We start from the raw sequence: 21,470 nt of genomic DNA on the forward strand, positions 1-21,470 counted from the left end.
TTAGTAGAATCCTAATGTTGTTGCAAAGTACGTTATTCTGCTTTTAATACATTGAAGTGAGATGTGGTGAAATTTGAAAATGCTTTTTAACTAGTACACTTGGGTGAGCTGGACATAAGTCCCAGAAGTGTTCTGCTCCAAATCACTTCCTTTCAAAGGTAGAAGGAATATATATACATGATGTAACGTGTTTATATACATATATATGTTTACCTATCCCATCCAAAACATGCATTTACTTTACATGAAGCAAAAAAGCAGCAGCTAGTGATGCTGAAAGCAGCTATGGGAGCTGCTAAGCAGAGGGTAAATCTGAGTGCTCCAGTTTGGGACTTCATGTGTGAAAGTGTCATGGCATAGAGGTGGGAGGAACATCCTCTTCACATAATTCTAATACAACCACTTTTAAAATGCAACATTGCAGTTTGGACACCTGACTTCCAGAATATCTGGCATGTTAAGTGCAGAGCAAGAGCATGATCAAAGGTTGGAGTGACCTTATTTACAAGGACAGATTTAAATATGTACAGCTTGGCTAAATTATGAAGAAAGGATCTGCCCTAACTGTCTAGATATTTGGAGAGCTGTAAAACTTGGAAAGCACAGGCCTGATCAAGGCATGTTAATAACCACCTAAGCTAAAAATTCACAATGGATGGCAGAAAACTGCAGGATGAGTGAGACGTCCTAACTTGCCAACTGGTCATCTTGGTGAGACAGAAGGCATCCTGTGGTGTGGGGCTTTTGTAATGTGCCTGAAAAAGAGCAGCTGCAAATGTGGGTACACGTCCCTCCCTGTAGAAACTCTCCTGCACTGGCCAAGGGTTCCAACTGAGCCAATATTTGAGGGCAATGAAGAAAGACTTCAGGGCCCTGGGACGGCTGGTTAGGGGACCAGGAGCACAAGTAGTGTTTGCTTCTATCCCACCAGTTGCTAAACTTGATGAGAAGATAAACAGGAAATGCCAGCTGATCAATGCCTGGCTCAGAGACTGGTGTCATCGGCAGGACTTTGGGTTCTTAGATTATGGGCTGCTTTTCAAGACACCAGGCCTGCTGGCAACAGATGGTAAAAGCCTGTCTCGCAGGGGGAAAAGGGGTTTAGGGCAGGAGTTGGCGGGGCTCATTGACAGAGCTTTAAACTAGATTCAAAGGGGGATGGGGATAGATCCGAGCTTGCTAGCAAAAAGCCTTGAAGTGGCATGCTGGCAGTAGATTTGGAAAAGGAAGGGGGTGTAACCAGGCTCCTTAGGAATAAGTCTGGGGGTGGCAGAATTACGGCTTCCTCCAGTAAAAAGAAGGGACCAATAGCCCAGCTGAAGTGCTTACACACTAATGCACGTAGCATGGGCAACAAACAGGAGGAGCTAGAAGCCATTGTACAGCAGGATGATTATGATGTAGTCACCATCACAGAAAAGTGGTGGGATGACTCGCACAACTTGAGTGCTGCAATGGATGGCTACAGGCTCTTCAGGAAGGACAGGCAAGCAAGGAGAGGCGGGGGGTGGCCCTGTATGTCAGGGAGTGTTATGAATGTCTTGAACTAAACGATGGTGACAATAGGGTTGACTGTTTATGGGTAAGAATCAGGGGGACGGCCAACAAGGCAGACATCATAGTAGGAGTCTGTTATAGACTGCCCTACCAGGATGAGGAGGCAGATGAAATATTCTACAAATGGCTGGGAGAAGTCTCAAGATCATGAGCTCTTGTCCTTGTGGGGGACTTCAACTTGCTGATATCTGCTGGGAATACAATACAGCAGGAAGGGAACAGTCTAGAAGGTTCCTGGAGTGTACTAGGGATAACTTCCTGACACAGCTGGTGAGGAAGACAACTAGGGAAGGTGCCCTTCTGGACCTGCTGTTTGTAAACAGGGAAGGGCTTGTGGGGGATGTGACAGTAGGAGGCTGTCTTGGGAAGAGTGATCATGAAATGATAGTGTTTTTAATTCTGGGAGAAGCAAGGAGAGGGGTCAGCAGAACTGCTACCTTGGACTTCCAGAGGGCAGACTTTGGGTTTTTCAAGAGCCTGGTTGACCCAAGTCCTTTAGGAGTCAGTCCTGAAGGGCAAAGTAGTCCAGGAAGCCTGGATGTTTTTCAAGAAGGAAGACTTAAAGGCGCAGGAGCAGACTTTCCCCTATAGCTTGTCTTTCAGCACATGGGGACAAAGACCAGACTGGCTGAACTGAAGCTAGGGTTGCAACGTAGGGAGAAAAAGTGGATTTATGGCTTTTGGAAGGAAGGGCAGGCCACTCGTGAGGACTACAAAGAGGTAGTGAGGTTATGTAGGGAAAAATTTAGGAGGGCCAAAGGCCAGCTAGAGATAAACCTGGCTTCTGTTGTCAAGGTCAACAAAAAAAGTTCCTATAAATATATTAGCAATAAAAAGAGGACCAAGGATAATCTCTGTCCTGTAGTAGATGGGGCTGGTTACATAGTGACCAAGGATGAGGAAAAGGCTGGGGTACTCAATGCTGTCTTTGCCTCAGTCTTCAGCAGTAGGACCGGTTGTTCCCTGAGTACCCAGACCCCTGAGCTAGAAGACAGGGATGGGGAGCAGAATGAAGCCCCTGTAATCCAAGGGGAAATGGTGAGGGACCTGCTTCAGCACCTGGAGGTACACAAATCTATGGGGCCGGATGGGATCCACCCAAGGGTACTGAAGGAGCTGGCAGAAGTGCTCACCAGGCCACTTTGCATCATTTATGAGCAGCCCTGGCTAACTGGGGAGGTCTCAGCTGACTGGAGGTTGGCAAATGTGACACCTATCCACAAGAAGGGCTGGAAGGAGGATCCAGGGAACTATAGACCAGTCAGTCTGACCTCAGTACCTGGGAAGGTCATGGAACAGATCATCCTCAGTGCCATTACATGGCACATGCAGGAGAACAGGGTGATCAGGCCCAGCCAGCATGGGTTTGTGAAAGGCAGGTCATGCCTGACAAACCTGATCTCCTTCCATGACAAGGTGACCGGCTTAGTGGATGAGGGAAAAGCTGTGATGTTATCTACTTGGATTTTAGCAAAGATTTTGACACAGTTTCCCACAGCATTCTCCTGGAGAAACTGGCTGCTCATGGCCTGGACAGGTGTACTCTTTGCTGGGTAAAAAACTGGCTGGATGTCCAGGCCCAAAGAGTTGTGAATGAAGTTAAATCCAGCTGGTGTCCGGTCACAAGTGGTGTCTCCCAGGGCTCGGTGCTGGGGGCCAGCTCTCTTTACTATCTTTATCAATGACCTGGATGAGGAGATCAAATGCATCCTCAGTAAGTTTGCAGATGACACTAAGCTAGGTGGGCGTGCTGATCTGCTTGAGGGTAGGATGGCTCTGCAGAGTGATCTGGACAGACTGGACCTATGGGCTGAGACCAATGGTATGAGGTTCAACAAGGTCAAGTGCCAGGTCCTGCACTTGTGTCACAACAACCCCATGCAGCACTACAGGCTTGGGGAAAAGTGGCTGGAAAACTGCGTGGCAGAAAAGGACCTGGGGATGTTGGTGGACGGCTGGCTGAATATGAGCCAGCAGTGGGCCCAGGTGGCCAAGAAGACCAACAGCATCCTGGCCTGTATCAGGAATAGTGTAGTGAGCAGGACTAGGGAAGTGATCATCCGCCTGTACTCGGCACTGGTGAGGCCCCACCTTGAGTACTGTGTTCAGTTTTGGGCTCCTCACTACAAGAAGGACATTGAGGTGTTGGAGCGTGTCCAGAGAAGGGCTACAAAGCTGGTGAGGGGTCTGGAGGACAAATCTTATGAGGAAGGACTGAGGGAACTGGGGTTGTTTAGCCTGGAGAAGAGGAGGCTGAGGGGAGACCTTACCACCCTCTACAACTACCTGAAAGGAGGCTGTAGAGAGGTGGGGGCTGACCTCTTCTCCCTGGTGACAAGTGATAGGATGAGAGGAAATGGGTTCAAGTTATGTCAGGGGAGGCTTAGATTGGATATTAGGATTTTTTTTTTCACTGAAAGGGTTATTAAACACTGGAATAGGCTGCCCAGGGAGGTGGTGGATTCACCATTCTTGGAGGTGTTTAAAAAAAGGGTAGATGTGGTACTTAGGGACGTGGTTTAGAAGTGGTTTTTGTCAGGGTAGGTTAATGGTTGGACTTGATGATCTTAAAGGTCCCTTCCAACCTCAGCAATTCTATGATTCTATGATATTTCTTCTTTCAGATAAACATGCTGCATAATGGCAGAGCATAAGCCACTTTTCTATAACAAAATTTTCAAAGAGAAACCACGGTTAAAGGGGTGAGTTTTGACAATTTCTTTAATTTGGAATGATTCTGAACTTGTTGACATGTTTAATTTTTAGGTCAAATGAAAAACTCTGGATTCCTAGTTTCCATCAGACTGTTCTGAAACCTGTCTGAGGTGTGATTGGTGTTCAGAGAACCTCCAGTCACAGAATTATTCAGGCTGGAAGGATATTGTCTAGTCTAACTCCCCTACTGAATGCAAGGTCAAGTACAGCACATAGCTCAAGGCTGTGTCCAGATGGGTTTTGAATACTTTGAATAGCTGCCAGGCTAGAGAATCCACAGCCTCTCTGGGCAACTTGTTCCACTGTTTTACCACCCTCACTGTAAAAAAAAAAAAAAAAAAAAAAAAAAAAAGTTTTTCTTATGTTTAAAGGGAATTTCCTGTATTTCAATTTGCCCCTACTGCCTCTTGCTCTTTTACTGGATACCACTCACTAGAGTCTGGCTCTGTCTTCTGTACTGCCTGCCAGCAGGTATTCATATTGATGAGATTCACTCTAAGCCTCCTCTTCTTGAGGATAGACAATCCCAACTCTGTCAGCCTCTCATGTATCAGATTCTCCAAGTCCTTAATCATCTTAGTTGCCTATTGCTGGACTCATTCCAGTATGTCCATTCTTCATTGCACTGGGGAGCCCAGATCAGGGCACAGCACCCCAAACATTGTATCTCCAGCACAGGGTAGAGGGGAAGGATCACCTCCCTTGACCTGCAGTCAATGCTTTTCTTCACGGGAGGTTGCTGACTGCCTTTGACACAAGGGCACATTGCAGGCTCATCATCAGCTTGTTCAACAGAACTCCAAGAGCCTCTTCTGCAGAGCTGCTTTCCAAACAGTTGGACCCCAGCAGGTACTGGTGCACGAGGTTATTTTCCCCCCCTAGGTGCAGGACTCTGCATTTCCCTTTGTTGAACTTAAGATTCCCATCGTATCAATTCTTTAGACTGGCAAAGTCACTCCAAACGGCAGCACAACCTTCTGGTGCATCAGCCACTCCTCCCAGTTTTGTATTCTCTGCAAATCTGCTAAGAGTGCACTCTCTCTCATCATCCAGTTCATTAATGAAGAACCTCCAGCTGGGCTTTATGCCACTGATCACAACCCTTTGAGCCCAGTACTCCAGTCAGATTTCTGCCTCACTTTCCACTTATCTAGTCTGCAGTTCATCAGTTTACCACTGAGAATGTTATGGAAGACAGTTTTGAAAGCCTGCTAAAGTCAAAATAAACAATATCTATTGCCCTTCCCTCATCTTCTAAACTAGTTATTTCATTGTAGAAGGCTATCAGGTTGTCAGGCATGATTTCTACTTCATAAATCCATGTTAGCTACTCCCAATGACTCTCTTTTTATCCTCAATATGTTTGGAAATGGTTTCCAGAAGCATTTGTTCCATCACCATCCCAGGAATCAAGATAAGGCTGATGGGGCTGTAATTGCCCAAATTTCCTTCTTGCCTCTCTTGAAGATAGGAGTGGTGTTTGCTGATCTGGAAATTATCAGTGGTAACCAAGTACATCAATCCACTTCCCTTTTTTTACTTGGTTTGGGAAAAATTTGTTTCACCTGGAAAAAAAAAAAAAAAATCAGTTTTTAAAGCTGTTTCGTGGGCTTTAAGATATGTTTCCATAGTGAAGCTTTGCCAAGTGTAAGGAAGTCAGAGAGTGGAGTCAGATCCTGCAAGTTGCAGTTGGGATCAGGTAAAACTTGAACTCAAGAGCTCGATGCCACTGAACTAAGGGTGTTGCACTACTTCTTCCCTAAGAAGAATGCTTCACTACCTCTTCCCTCTCTCATGCCAAAGGGAAATATCATAGAGTAACTGGCCACCACAGCTGTCCTGTGCATCTGCAGGTCACTGTCTTGGAGTGACACCAAAGGGCTCCGTCTTTCAAACTGCTGGGTGGGAGGGGACCGCAGGACCAGCCTCTCCTTTCCATGTTCTCACTGCTGCTTTTGTTCTCCGCCTTAATTCCCTTTTGAAGGGCTGATATTTTATTCAGCAGCCCCTGCTGTGCCGGAGCCCGTGACAGAAGTTTCTCAAAAGCATTCCGTAGACAAAATTATAACAGCTGGTCTTTGAAACTCTGGGAGAGCTAGTTGGAGAGGTGAGGGTGGCAGGGAGCGATGCGGAGGGGGAGAAAGAAGGGAGTTGAGGGGGGGTGGAGGGGGCAGGAAATGCACTATTTGTTAGGAATAATGAGGCAAAAATATGACAGAGGTTTTTACTGCAAATAATAGACAGTGAACTTCAAACAACAGCAGAGAGTCATTAGAAAAAACACAGCAACAGAGTTAAATAAATGCCTAATTAGCCAGCGCCATGAAGGTGGAATTTACTGCTCCAGAGATTCTTAAGGGAGAGTCAATAAATTCACAGCTGGGTGTGTGTGTGTTTTTTGTTTGTTTTTGTTTTTTTTTCTTTCCCCTCAGGCACAAAAGAAAATGTGAATGAGCCCAGGGCTGCTCTCAAGGTTTTGGCGGGATTTCTCTCCTTTGTTGGCATCAACTGCAGCCTCTGTCTTGGCGGAGACAGGGCTGCCAGATCTGCTCTCCTGAGGGAGCTGGGATGATTTGTGAGTGGCGGGACTGAACGCTATGTGTGTTTGGGATTAAACCAATGAGTAAGTGTTTCTGGTCCTAGGACAATCCCAAGAAAATATAGGAAAAGCTGTTGCAAGTCCTGCATGCATCTTAGGATGGGTGTGTGTAAGACCATTTGTGTATATGTAGGATATCAGGATATGTTACTCCTGCTCTTGAGTTTTGCAAAGCAGGTCTCTCTGTGGTGGGGGTTTGAGCTATCACAATGTGCGTTCTGACCCATGTGTGCATGTAGAAGCAGGTTGTTGCATGCGGATCCCTGCACAAGAGGTGGTGTGTGGATCCATTCTGCCATGTGTGGGCATAGAGTGGGACTGATTTTACAAGGTAAAAAACTATATGTGCCATCGCAGCAGCAGCAGTGGAATTCTATAATGGTATATCCACATGAGATACCTCTTCTGTTCCCCTTCCCTCCCCAGTGCCATCCATACTACAACTGTGTGAAAATGTTCCTCACAAATGTGTGGGTTTTTTTTCTCAGGAAAAAAAATAAAATGCAGGTTTGTTCCAAACTGTGTTTCCCTAGGGTGCATTCCTTTCACAGATTGCCTCTCCAACACCTCCTTCTCTACTGTGTGCTAGGTACAACTAAAGACCTCTAAACTTGTAAGGCAATGCAGTGCATTTTGTCTCATCAACTAGAGGCAGCACCCTGTGCGAGTCCTGTGTCTCAGTGTTACTGGAGCTGTAACCCAGGCCAGGAAGCAACTCCTGTAAGAGCTGTGTTAAAGGGACACTTAGTTTGTGAGGATTTAAAATAGACCGTTTCATACTGCTTCTGTAATACTAAACGCTTTGATTTTTGGATCATCAAAAAGCTTTGTTTTGATCAAAAATGTCAACATTCTGAATTGGAATTTCCATTCCGTGGGAAGGAAAAGGAGTTTTCGTCACCTGCTTACAATGAAAAAAATTTTCAGGTTTCCCAAGAGATGAAAAATTGCAATCTCAGTAAGGTTTTTTTTTTTTCTCTGCATTATACAGTGGCTTCCATAAAATTATCTACAGAACAGAATTGTTTTCCTTCCTCACTTCTAACCAAAGCACACGCAAAAAAAAAAAAACTGCTGCCCTTCATGCCACTTGATTTGAAGCAGCCAGCTCTGTGCTCTTAAGTGTTGGAGGTTTGAAACCAAATTCCAAGGGAAAGCAGTGCCTTCTTCTCTAGTCTTCTCGAGGGCTCTGCTCACCTAACCATGCTACTGGTGGAGCAGATAGCTCCACAGTGTGGGATGAGGGCATCTGTAACTCTGCCAACATCAAACCTGCCATGTAGAGGCAGATAGACTTAGTCCGACAGACAGCTACGGAGCCTGAACTAAGGAATGGGTCCCCTCTACTGCTATTCTTACACCCAAAATTTTTATGCAGAGTCTGATTTTTTTTTTTTTTTGGCTACATGTGCAAAAATACAGACCACAACTTAGAGCTGGACAGCCAGAGCTGAAGTACAGTAGTGTAAGAAAGAAGAAGGACTCTCTAAAATGAGAGGAGAGACTGAAACTGTGAGACACTTCCTACTCCTATAGCTAAAAGACAAATGATTTCAAGAAGGAGCTTTCTCTCAGATTATCTGCTGTGATAAACACTTTTCAGCAAAAAGGTAATGAGAAAAAGCAGTGCCTAACCCCAGGGGAAAGGAGAGAGACAACAGAGATCGCATCGTGCTATCCGTATGCCACCAAATCAGCAATTGATGCTAATGACAAATGGACACGGGAGATAAAATCACAGCCGAGCGCGTTGAAGCCTTGCTCTGAGAAGCTTGTGCCTACCTCTGATGGAGACCTGGATCTCTGCTTTCTCTTTACACCATCACAACGTACACGCGGCTTATCTCTCCCAGTAAAACATTATTCAGCAGAACTGCCTGCGAGCGCTACGTGGGGCGGGTGTGCGAACAGGTCTGCGTGTGGGAGAACATTTGTGTGCTTGCCTGTGAGGGTATGAGCACCCCATGAGCATCTCTGCACCTGTGGGAGGCGTAGGACTGGGTGTATCAACCCCTTCGCACCTGCTGCTAGGAGTTAATAGGATTAGTCTGAGGTTTTAAAAGCGCTGCTGTTAAAGGCTTTTTGTGTTAGCTGAACATGTGGGTTACACATGGCACCTTGCTCTGCCTTGTAGGGGGCTTGGTGGAAGAAATCAGAACGACCACGTGTACTGAGGAGCTGCTACAGGGTATTATCTTCACCACAGATGGTATTATTCCTGCAAGTGAAGCAACCAAGGGGAACAGGAATTGGATATTGAGGTCACGGAGGGAAACAGCATGAGACACCACTTACATGCTGGGAGCAAATATTAAGGGATACTAGGGTTTGGCTCGTGAGGTTTTAAAGTAGTGCTGTGAAACCACCACACATCATCTATGCCTGGCAGGAACAGAGAGAGGGAGGGTTGTGGGAATGAGGGGACAATCACAGGCACATTCTGCCTGTTGTCCCGCAAGTCAAAGTTTCTGGTATAATTATGGGAATGACTGGACCACCCAAGTGGGGTGTTGCATGAAGCCTGGGGTGGGCTGGGAGTTGTGCAGGTAAGGACAACATGCTGCACAGAGGCAGCCAGAGCTGCCTCTCCGGGTGTACTCTGTGCGAGGTACGTCCTACTGAAATGCCTGAGTATCCTGAGGAAGGCTTCTCATGTGGAAGGGTTCCTCATGGTTAGCAGTGTACAGGAGAGGCAGAGGGGCGTCAAGACTGAGCACCGCAGCTTTCCTCCTCTAAGCATGCAGCATGAGGTTTTTGGAGAGGCAGAACAAAGACGGCAGATGTGCCAGGCAGAGGACTAATAGGGGGAAAAAAAGGGCAGCTGTAAAAACTCAGTGTTTTATATGTGGGAGGAAGGGGTATGGATGTTTTCAGGTGCTCTGGACTCTCAGTCCAGCCTATTGCATAGCAGGAGAGTACTGGGGCCGGCCGGAGTGGGCAAACCAGCCTCCAAATAGTGCTTGTGCTGTGCCAAGACCCTAATCCTGGAGTTTCTCTGTCAGGTCTGTAGAGCCAGGGCCTGGGTGCAGGCTGCATTCTGCATACACCACTGCCACATCTCTGCTGGCATGCTGTCTGGGGTGGACAGGTTATTGCAAAGGTGGGGTCACTATGTTCCTAAACCATTGCATGCCTAGGAATTTGCTTTTGTTGTGACGGGTCCACCCAGCCTGACTTGGCCTGGCCTGGCCTGAGCAGTAACACACTGCTGTTTGTATCCTGCACTGATGCAGAGAGACTTGGATGCCTCCTTCTGCTGGCTAGCAAATGTCTCATTGGGAGATTGTCACAGAGTGCACCGGGAAAGTAAAACAAGGCTTTCTTTCAGATCTTCTTCTGGCTCAGAAAAGTCCAGGAGGTTTCAAAACAACCTTCTCTCAGAAACTGAAACTCCTAACCAAGTTAACATTGCTTGGACATAAAGCCATAAATCAGGCTCTGACTCCTTTTGAAAGCATTGGGTTTTTTTCCCATCCCTGAATTTCCATTTTGTAATAGAATGCAGGAGGGTTTTGCACGGTGAGCCTGCATAATGCTGTGGAAAGGCAGGATATACTCAAGAGCACGCTCCAGAAGAACGCCCCTGAGATGTTCTAAGTCATCAGACCAGAACCAGCTCAAGGTTTGTTCGCTGCTTAGATGATGTGGAGTGGTTTGGGGGACAGACTCACCCTGGAGCAGCAGCAGGCTGTTTCTTCCACCCTTTCCTTCTGCCTTACTGACTCTGTTTGGCCCCTGCCCCGGCTGTGAACCACCCTGAACTGCACCTATTGCATTTCCTCCTGTGCAAATTCCCCCCCCCCCCCCATCCTCACGGTGAGACATGTGTAGGCAAATGAGAAAATAAAGAGATGTGCCTCACCAGGGCTGTTTGGCTGTCTTTGTATATGGATAAGGTGTGAGGATTTTAAGCAATTCTTGACTCTTGTGCTGCCCTTTCTGCCATCTTGGAGCAGCTGTTACTGGGATCATGTGGAGAGGAACTGGGTGGTAGATTGAAAGTTAGACTATACCATTCACCTTGTATAGTCAGTGGACACAAACATGCACGTTTTGGGTACAGGTTTATTTTTAAGCTGGGTCTCCTAGCAAGGAACAGATGAAACCCTATGATTAAGTGGCTGTTCACAGCCAGCCCTATGATAATGCTATAGCAAAACTCATTTCTTCCTACAGCTCACCGGGATCCTCTTTTAAGTCTTTAACTTATCTACTGCGTTTCTGTCTCTTACTGTTCAGTGCAATTTCATGACCCTCCTGAGGACTGCTTTGTATGACCTCCCTGCACAGAATTCAGGGAGCACTGCTCCAAAATGCATCCATCCCACGAACTCAGCATTTGCACTGCAAGTTTGTTTTCAGACTGCTGCAAACACCACATTGCTTCAAACATCTAGATTTTGTCAGCAAAACGTTGTGAATTTGCAGAGAGCAGTAGCCTTTGCTTAACAAAGAAAAGTAGAAGAAACAGACACACGTGAAAATAGAGGTATATGAATATGAACACATGGTCCTAGCCACAAAAAGTTTTTTAAATGATTGCACTGACCCAGCTGGTGTGGGTTTGGATCTGTAATTGCAGTGGTTCTCATGACACTTTCTCTTTCCAAATGCTTTCTGGCAGAGACAACTTACCTGGCATGAACAACAGTGTGAAATGAAGATAAATGAAGAACGTGGCCACATGAATCCCTAGAAGTAGGCTGGGTTGGCTTTATTCAGATGAAGGTTTTGAGGTACTGTTTTGTAGTGTTTGTCCTCCTCTGTAACTAGAGCAGCAGCAACACAAGTAGCAACTGATGTAATCAGTAGAGGGGGGAAAAAACATCCCTGTGGGTGATATGTCAGTCTAGGGCTTAAGAGAGCGCAGCTCATGTCCTGGTGTATAGCCACCACGAAAAAGAAGAGACATCCTGTGCCTTCCCTTCAAAGTCACGACTTAATCATATTTTGACATGTAGCTTGGAGTGTGTGTGCCAGTACTAAAGCAGAAGCTATAGCCTGGTGTCTCCCCTCTAAGTGTACTGGTGGCACTAGCACAGGGCATGGCTTTTTGTGGCCCTACTACTTCAGAAATGAAGGGACCAGCACATGTCCAGAGACACTGTGAAGGGACTTTTGTCTAGAAGGGTGGGTGGTATGAAGCTGTGGAGGCTAGCTCAATGACTAAAAAGTAAATAATTATAAAGGGGAGGGCCATGAAGATGATCAGAGGGCTGGAGCACCTCTCCTATGAAGACAGGCTGAGTGACTTGGGTTTGTTCAGCCTGGAGAAGAGGTGTCTCAGGGGAGACCTTATAGCAGCTTTCCAGTACCTGAAAGGCACCTACAAGAAAGCTAAAGAGGGACTTTTTACGAGGGCATGTAGTGATAGGACAAGGGGGAATGGTTTCAAACTGGAAGAAGAGAGATTTAGAATAGATATTAGGAAGAAATTCTTTACTATGAGGGTGGTGAGGCACCGAAACAGGTTGCCCATGGAAGTTGTGGATACCCCATCCCTGGAGACGTTCAAGGCCAGGCTGGATGGGGCTTTGAGCAACCTGGTCTAGTGAGAGGTGATCCCACCCAGGGCAGGGGGTTGAAACTAGAAGATCTTTAAGGTCCCTTCCAACCTAAACCATTCTATGACATAAACAAATGGGCCTTCAGGAGCCAGATTTGCTTATTTGCCCTTAGTCTTTTGACTGTCATTTTGAGAGTGACTCCTGTGATGTGTTATGTGGGAGGGATCCCCATCATGTGAAATCCTCCATCCAAGCAGGGGAATATGCAGACAACTGAAGTCCCTATACAGCTGAATTCCCTTGGCAGGGTTCATGCCATCCAGCTGTACCTGGTTGGATAATTTCAGGCAAAGGACTGAAGACCTGCACAGCGCAGGGAGCTTCTCTCCATCCTCTCCTCTCCCCTCCCCATGAGTTGTATGCAGAAATGAGAAGTTCCCATTTTGCAGAGATGCAATTTGGTTCTGCTGTAGGTATTTTAACACCATCATGAGCGAGTCAGGTTCTAATTTGCTTTAATTAGCACCTTACATAAGAGATGTCAAATTATTTCCTCTTTTTGGAGGTGATTTCTTTCAATGCTTTCCAATCTAATCCAGTTGATGGCTCTCTAATCAATGGGGCAAAGACATCTGCCCGCACACTGATTATTTTTTGGGGGGAAGTCTTGAAGGTTTGATGTCTTGAGTCAAATGATCCCTTCAAGGGAAGTTCAGGAAAACAGAATATTATCAAGCTATAAGTCACAGAAAGAGAAGAGACAAGTATAGATGAGTCACAGGTCACTGATTCCCTTTTCTCCTGAATGAGGCTCTCTGAATGTATAAGAAATTTTTGAGGGTCTCTAACTTTCTGCAAGATCCATCTTGTTCCTTTGGTTACCCATAATTTTTAGTTGTCTGCTGGTGTTTGTGTGTACAGTACTTTACTGTACTGCTGGAAAAAGATGTACAAATTAACCCTTATGCCTACTGACTTCTGTCAGATCAGTTTTTCTCAAAGAGCTGATTGCAAAAATTGGGCTTTTGTTTTGCCAGTGACAGAAAGCACAGTTTTCTGAAGGACAAAAATGAGGCATTTGGTCTAAAACTCAGGATAGTTTCAGGCTAAAGTGCTGCTGTAGTATCAAGAAAGTTGTAGTTTGGGCATCAATGACATTGGGTTCCTAAAATGAACTCTGTCCCTGAGATCATGGGGTTTTTTTTTGCAAGCTGGCAGCATATCTCATGGGAGACAGAGACTAAGCTTCATCTATCCGGACTTTAAACATCTACAGTTTAGATGTCTAGGTTTGACCTCATCACCCTAACCACCCTGTGGAGAGTTGCTGTGATTCTCTTTGCCGAAGGGCAGTTCTCATTAGCTGGGCTGCCTGATGAAAGGAGCTAGGAGGCCTGGTGCTCCTGTGTCCTCCTCTTTGAGAAAAAGAGATATAAAGTCCTTCAGTCATGGACAGAAAAGTCTTTCTGTGGAGGCTAGTGGAGTCAGCAGTATGGTAGGTGAAAGGAGCAAATGATTACTCTTCCTTCTCTCTGAGAAATGTTGTGATATTAGAATAGTTCTTAGGTATTGATATGTTGGTTTTCATATCAGGATATTTTTGCCACATTTTATTGCTTAAGAGGAAAGACTTTACACTAGATTTTCTGGAGTCTACAAGAAGGAATAGATTCTGAAGCTGGATTTGAAGAACTATGATCAATGGGCCACAGTGGAGATGGTCTACATGGCTAAAGGGAATGTGAAGATGGTCAGAGAGTTATATAGCCCACTGGTTGTTGAAAATATGCTTTGTGATAAATTTGGTGCTGAAATACAAAGCCCTGTCCATTTCCACTGCTCCTACTGGAAGGTGAAGAGAAATCTAAACCCATGTATATCAACTTTGATGGGTAGTGGTGTCCACCGGAGTTTGGAGACAGTCTGAAACACCTCTGGAGGAGTACATAGAGGCCTTGTTCCTCTTAATTGACTTTTTTCATTTTGCTCTGAAATGTAACCTTGAATACATTTGGTAGAACCATTTCTCCAGCATATTTATTTCTCCCCTCCTCTGTCCACCAGACAGCTCTTTTCCCTGCCCTGAGATAGAACAACCACATCTTTGCTTTTGCTGGTGTCAGCTATCTTCAGAAGGTTTTTGGTTTGCCTTTGTTTTTCACCATGCAGATTTCCTTTTCTTTCAACACAGTAAATTTCAGACTGGATTGATGGTTCTGCAGAGCAATGTTTTTCTGTGTAATAAATAACACAAGGGCTCCCTGTACTGATCAAATGAAGCTGGGATTTCCAAGGTGACAGAGTCCATAGGTTTCTTGAAGGGTTTAGGTTTAGCATGCTCTGGAAAACTATTGGTATTCTAGTTGCAGCACATTAAGAGGGCTTGGCTAATTGTTTGCCTTTTCCTCTGAGACTGAGATGGTTGTGGCATGGTGAGAGTGTGCTGGAGCGGATGTTGTCTCCTTTGCTTGCCAACCCAAACATCTCAGCTTCCTTAAAACAACCACTGGAGACGGACCTGATGGTCAAAACAGAGGCTTCTCTATTCACATTTTTCATTGCTCGTGCTCACTTTGGTGGATATTACATTTTACCCTGCAAAGCTCAAGCTCATGTGGCTACATGTGTGCAAATTGGCAGGATGTCTAATGCTTTTCACCTTTGGCTTCTGACCCTGCTCCACATCTGAAAATCATTATGATTTGATGGCCGATTAGTTGCCTATCAGATGGGTAGATGAGATACAGCAGAGCTCTTCACCCATCTCCTGAAAAAAATCTGCTGGTATAAATAGACTTGGGCTAACTGTTGGGCAGTTAGCCAGAAAGGGCTGGGACAGAGTGGGGGACAAAGATTGCGATTTTTCTTCCATCTGTGAATCCCTTCTCAGTTTAATTGCTTTTTTTTTTTTAGGGTAGGAAAGGATTGAGGGAGAGAGAGATGGGATAATGGATAGAAAATCCAGTGCTGATATTGCGTGCAGATCTAAACATGTAGGCTCCCTTTACTTTTGCAGTTTGGCAGTGTGATACCTTATGCTAAAACAAAATTAACTTAAAACCTCCACAGACCTTTGGGAGAGAAAACATAGGGAAAGCAAGGTAGAATAGACAACACAAAAAAACTGTAAGGTCCAACTAATCAGATACCCTGAGATCCTAGTGTTGCTCAATCCTCTTTGCAAAAATTAAGCTGATGACTTTGACATTTTTAGTGCCTTAATTTTACAGATGTAATGCCAGCACTTAATACTTTCCATGTGTAAGATTCAAAGCGGCTTAAAAAATGAGGGAAGTTGCAGCAATCCTTTATTACAGACAGACTCACTAAGAGAAATGATTTAACAAAGCCATTAACAGTCACAAGGCTTCCCCATTCTGTGTATGCACAAAGTTAACATATCCTCCAGACTCCCCTTACCTCGTCCAAAGTTATCAAGTAGCTCATTGAAAGTGCTTCGTTAATAATGTTCTCCCCTCCAGCTTGCTGATGCTGTACTCCCCACCTGAAATCCCATGATATACTGTTTTTTCCCTGTCTCTTAAAGGCATACCAGGTTATCCAGTCTGCCTTTATCTGATGGCCTTCTCTATAGTGCAAGTTACCCTTGGCAAATTGCTGGTCTCAAAAAAGTGAATGCACAAAGTAGCGTAGAAACTCAATCTGCATCTGCCTATCCTCTGCTTTTAATTATGTCTGGATGCGGGCACCAGTTTGGTTCATTACAGGGACAGAACCAGCTGCAAAGTTCGGGTATGACACTGCACCAAGTATCATCAGAGCTGACTGAGGTCCTAAGTTCAGGTCTGAGCCCAGACAGCATTTTTTCAGTGAAGACAGTTACCCACCCAGCATCACCTGAAGTCCTCCGAGGAACAGGGCTGTTAGTTTCTGGAAGAAACTGATGGATACAGTCATCATGTGATGTAGCTTCTGCAATCTCTGTATTTTGCAAACTGCTGAGTCCTGACCTGAGCAGAGCAGTCAGAGATGAAGTACAGGACAACCGTTTCAGAGATGTGAGGAGCTGAGTGCACTGGTCAGATGCTCTGTACACTGGCTGCCTGTAATGGTGTTTGCAGGAGAAGCCCTGATAAATTCCCTCCTCTTAACAGACCCCACTTCCTAGTTTTCCCTTCCTTCCATTCTGTATTTGGTAGTGTTAGATGAGGTACGTAAGCACCTGAAGCAGTGGGTCGTGTGAGGTTTGAACCAGCAGAGATCAGAGCTGCATTTCAAAGTCTTTTCGGATTTCCTGTTGCTGCTTGTTCCATCTCCTCTGGACCTTCTTCCTGCCTGAAATGCCGGAATGAAGCGTTCTCTGAAACTCTGATCGCAGTGTCTGTTTCCCCCAGTGGTGCCTAGTAGAAGAAATCTTGGCTCTTGGATATCAAATTCGAAAGCAAAACTAAGAGAGAAAATAACAGTTCCTTTAAATAATGAACGAAAGTACCAAGAGATTTATTTCCCTCCCCATCCTCCCCTCCCTCATGCAGATATTCTCTTCTTTAAAAGCAGTTTTGCAAAGTGAGTTTCATGCTGGATCGACAGCCCTGCAAAGCAGCATCCTCTGTTCGCATACCAAATGGGAATAACTAATGCGTGGGAGTGCAGACTTTCACTCAGCAGTAGCAGCGTGCCTTGGACTTAATATAGTTAGAAGATTGCATATATATGAAGGACTAGCGTTATCTCCCTGGTCCATTCAGTGGCAAAGTCCTGTGCTCTTCTGAACAGCAAGGACAAGAACAGAGGGGTGGCTACTTACTCATTGATTCCTAAAGGGGCAATAAATGATCAATTAATGATTTCACTATAGTAACTAAGAAGGGTTTACATGATAAAATGTATCAGTTGTTGGCATGGAACACGTGTCCTCCAGGCAAAAACTGTAGACACTGCTACAAATCTTCTTGAACTTGTTTTGCCTTTGAAATTGGCAGATTGGAACTGATTATGAACTTGACATTGTTCAACTCATATTCTGTCCCCCAGGTCCCCAGTAGCCGATTTGTCCTAAACCATGACACCAAGTTAGGCGGGAGTGTCAATCTGCTTGAGGGTAAGATGGCTCTACAGAGGGACCTGGACAGGCTGAATCAATGGGCTGATGACAAAGTATGAGGTTCAACAAGGCCAAGTGCTGGGTCCTGCACTTGTGTCACAACTACCCCATACAGCGCTACAGGCTTGGGGAAGAGTGGCTGGAAAGCTGCCCAGCAGAAAAGGTGTTGGTCAACAGCCGTCTGAATATGAGCCAGCAGCGTGCCCAGGTGGTCAAGAAGACCAATAGCATCCTGGCTTGTATTAGAAATAGTGTGGCCAGCAGGACTTGGGAAGTGATCATCCCCCTGTTCTCGGCAGTGGTGTGGTGACACCTTGAGTACTGTGTTCCGTTTTGGGCCCCTCACTACAAGAAAGACATTGAGATTCTGGAGCGTGTCCGAAGAAGGGCAACAGAGCTGGTGAAGGGTCTAGAGAACAAGTCTTAAGAGGAGCAGCTGAAGGAACTGGGATTATTTAGTCTGAAGAAAAGGAGGCTGAGGGGAGACCTTATTACTCTCTACAACTACCTGAAAGGAGGTTGTAGCTAGGTGGGGGTTGATCACTTCTCCTAAGTAACAAGTGACAGGACAGGAGGAAGCAGCCTCAAGTTGTTCTGGGTGAGGATTGGATATTAGGACAAATTTCTTCACGGAAAGGACTGTCATGCATTGGAACAGGCTGTCTGAGGAAGTGGTGGAGTCACCATCCCTGGAGGTATTTAAAAGACATGTAGATGTGGTGCTTAAGGACATGGTTTAGTGGTGAACTTGGCAGTGCTAGGTGAACAGTTGGATTTTATGATCTTAAAGGTCTTTTCCAACTTAAATGATTCTATGACCTTTTTTTTTTTTTTTTTACTTTATGACTGCACTTCCAGGTGTCAGCAGATATCAGACTCAGGGAGCACTGATATGCTCTGATAGGGTTTATTTTTGTGTGTTATTTCAAAGCTAAACAGAAGCAGGATGAATGTGAAGTCTTCAAAAAGTTTGCTCTGATGAGAATTCTGTCCCTGTTTTCTAGACGATTGGATATTTCAAATAAGATCAGGAGTGGATCAAGCATCTTAACTGGAAATGGGTATGAACAAAGTCCAGAGCCTGTCTCTTAATCGCTGTACCTGCATCTATTGTTTTTTCTCTGCCCACCAGCTAAGCTTATAATGTTATTCCTGAAAAGATAAACAGATGAAGCTTTATCCTGAACTCATATGTTCATATGTTCCTGAACTCAGGAATCTCGTCCACAAACTCCCCATTGAGGGGGGAAATAAAAGTAGTATCCAGAAGCGTTAAGTGACAAGCAAATTCCAACATCGCCCAGAAAGTTTTGACACCCTGGACTTTTTGTGATGAAGGTTCAGCCAAGGATGTGACATAGAGACAGCCCTAATAGTGTTGATGGATAGAGGAGATAAGACTGAGCCAAAGATCAACTATTCTTCCAAGCATATTACAGGACTTGCCTGTTTGTCAGAGCCTGCTTGCAGTAACCGAAAACAAGAAATCATAAACCAATATACAAACAAAACCACAGAATTTAGTAAACAAAGCTGCTGAAAAGCTAAGAGAAATGAGAAGGAGACCCACACTGAAGCCTGCTGTGGAATCTTAATTACAGTATGGCACACTGAGGTGGTGGAGATGGATAGATGCCGTAAACAGATGAGTGGGTGGACAGAAAGGAGGAAAGGTGCACAGGAACCCTCTGTGGGAAGGCACTCCAGAAGTCAGTAGAGTCAGTCTGGTATTTTTTCTATGCTGTACTGGGGGTGGGAAAAGGCAGGACTGTTTATTTTAGCAGTCTAGGAGACATTTCCTCACTAATGTGCATGACTTGGTGGTCTATTTTCCCACTGTTTGTTTTTTTTTCACTTTGCAAATGGAAAAAATGTGTGAAGTTTGAAGTCAGGAGGGTAACTGTAGCAGGAACGATCTCCTGCTTGCCTTAGGTTCACGGGTGCACCAGAATGAGTGGGAATAGAGGCAGCATTTACAGCTGGAATATTGGAGGACAAGTGAATCATCTTTCCTCAACAGGCGCAGAGGATGCATTGGAATTTCCCCCTGACAAAACAGAAATGTCCACGTCCACCTTCCCGAGGACACTGTCCCCTGTGTGGATTCCCTTCCCCTCACGTTGGCTTTAGCAGTCTGGATACTTGTCAAATCCCCAGCACGCAGCTGCCTGCATCTCGCACTCCATTATTATTGCTGATGCTAATCTCTGACCGCTGAACACGGGTCAGAACCAGGAGATAATTGCAGCTCCGATCGCCAGGCACGGTCCTTTGTGAGTAGTTAATGAGTGTTCAGGAAAATAAAGCAGAAAGAAGAAAAGGGGGATTGTGGTTTGCATACAGTGAGATAGAGAGTGAATAGGAGATGGAAGGAGGGGACAATTCACTGATGGGGGAAAAAGAAAGAATTGGCAAAAAAGAAATCATTTGCACTAAGCCATTACTGCCTTACTCTTGTTCCGCCCAAGCGGATGCGGCTAACTCTGCTAAGAAGGGGACTAAGCAAGCAGGATGCAGTGACACCCCTGGTTTGTTTGCAATGTTTTTGTTCCGAATGCCATGAACGCAGATGCGGGGGTCATCGTCTCCCTGGCCAGTCATGGGGTTACACCCACAAGACAGATATCCTTGTGCTCTGAGTTATTTCCTGTCCTTTACTCTGCATCACACAGCCTGTGTGGATGAAGGTGCCCTCTAGAGATTGGCTGTCTACTCCTAAAATTGACTTTAGCTCTCCCTTAGCTTGAGTGGCAGTGACCTGTATCTCTGTGTCTGAATTACCAAACTTTATTCTCAGGTCTATCTTTATATCACATACTGTAGGATCGGGTTTTGTGTCTTGAAGGAAAAAGGTGACTTTTATCAAAGCTTTGCTCAGCCCTTACTCCAAACAAAATAGAGCTGCTTCTAGTGATTCATGTGACATGACTCTTTGTGAAGATCCCAGAGAGCATATGTGTGCTCTGTTATGGAGGAGATGGCTCTACCTGCTCCTGTGACATCTGCCGCAGGGTATAAATGATGCAATATGGTGACACAACAGCTTGGTGGTCTGGGCATGTCTGGGTTTCTGGAAACCAGAAACCACCTCGATGGAGGGGAAGGAAAACTGCTTCCTGCAAATGAATTAGAGCCACTGGGGATGAAGTTTGAGGGGGAAATAAATGATTGCAGTACGTGTTTGTGTCCATATGAGTCCCCTCTCCCTAACGACCGTGTTAATGTGCTCATAAAAAGATATGGCACAGGGGGGACGTGACTGTTCAGGCTGATTAGCATTTTATGGCAGAACTAAACTCCATGACAAACGGCTGGCTGGGTGGGCTGTTTTTACAACCCAGAAAACTCTACTTTAAGATGCTAAAAGTATGAGTTCCTATTTTGAATGCTATTACAATAATAATAATATGAGTTATTATTGACCTCTGAGGGGTCCTGCAACTCCCATGAAGACACAAAATGGTAAGGGAGTTTTGGGGTGACTGAGGTGAGTCCTAAACAGAAGTGCACTGTATTGGCACAGCAGGAGCGGGCACTGGGCTGACAGAAGTGCCTACAACCAACTGCAAAGCATAAGTGACATCCTGGGGCCTCTTGGACGTACTAACCAGAAAACTAGAGACTGAGTCCTGGTGTCTTGGCCATGCCTAGTCTCCCTCTACAGTTTGCACTTCACTTTCAGTGAAGTATTAACTCTGCTCTGCAAACTCATGTGTGCCGTGGTTCTGTATTGCTCTGCAGTCTGGAGGCACGTGTGGTTTTTTGTTGTGTTGAGTGACCTACATCCCACTTGCTTGGAAAGAGATGAGGGTTTCCTCAGGGTGAGATACACCATGGCTGCATTTCCAAGTTTGGAACAGTCTGTGGGGTCTTGCTCCAGTCCCAAAAGCTGCTGGGCCAGATTTACATCCAACGGTAGTGGCTGAGAGACAGGGTATAAATTGATAAAATGGGATAGCAGAAAAAAAAAAAAAAGTGGTTTGAATCTGGCTGTGAATACACCCTAGAGAGCACCAGCCTTTTCAGC

The sequence above is a fragment of the Vanellus vanellus genome (genome assembly GCF_965231255.1).
Source record: "Vanellus vanellus genome assembly, chromosome: 1".
NCBI classification, from domain to species: Eukaryota; Metazoa; Chordata; class Aves; order Charadriiformes; family Charadriidae; genus Vanellus; species Vanellus vanellus.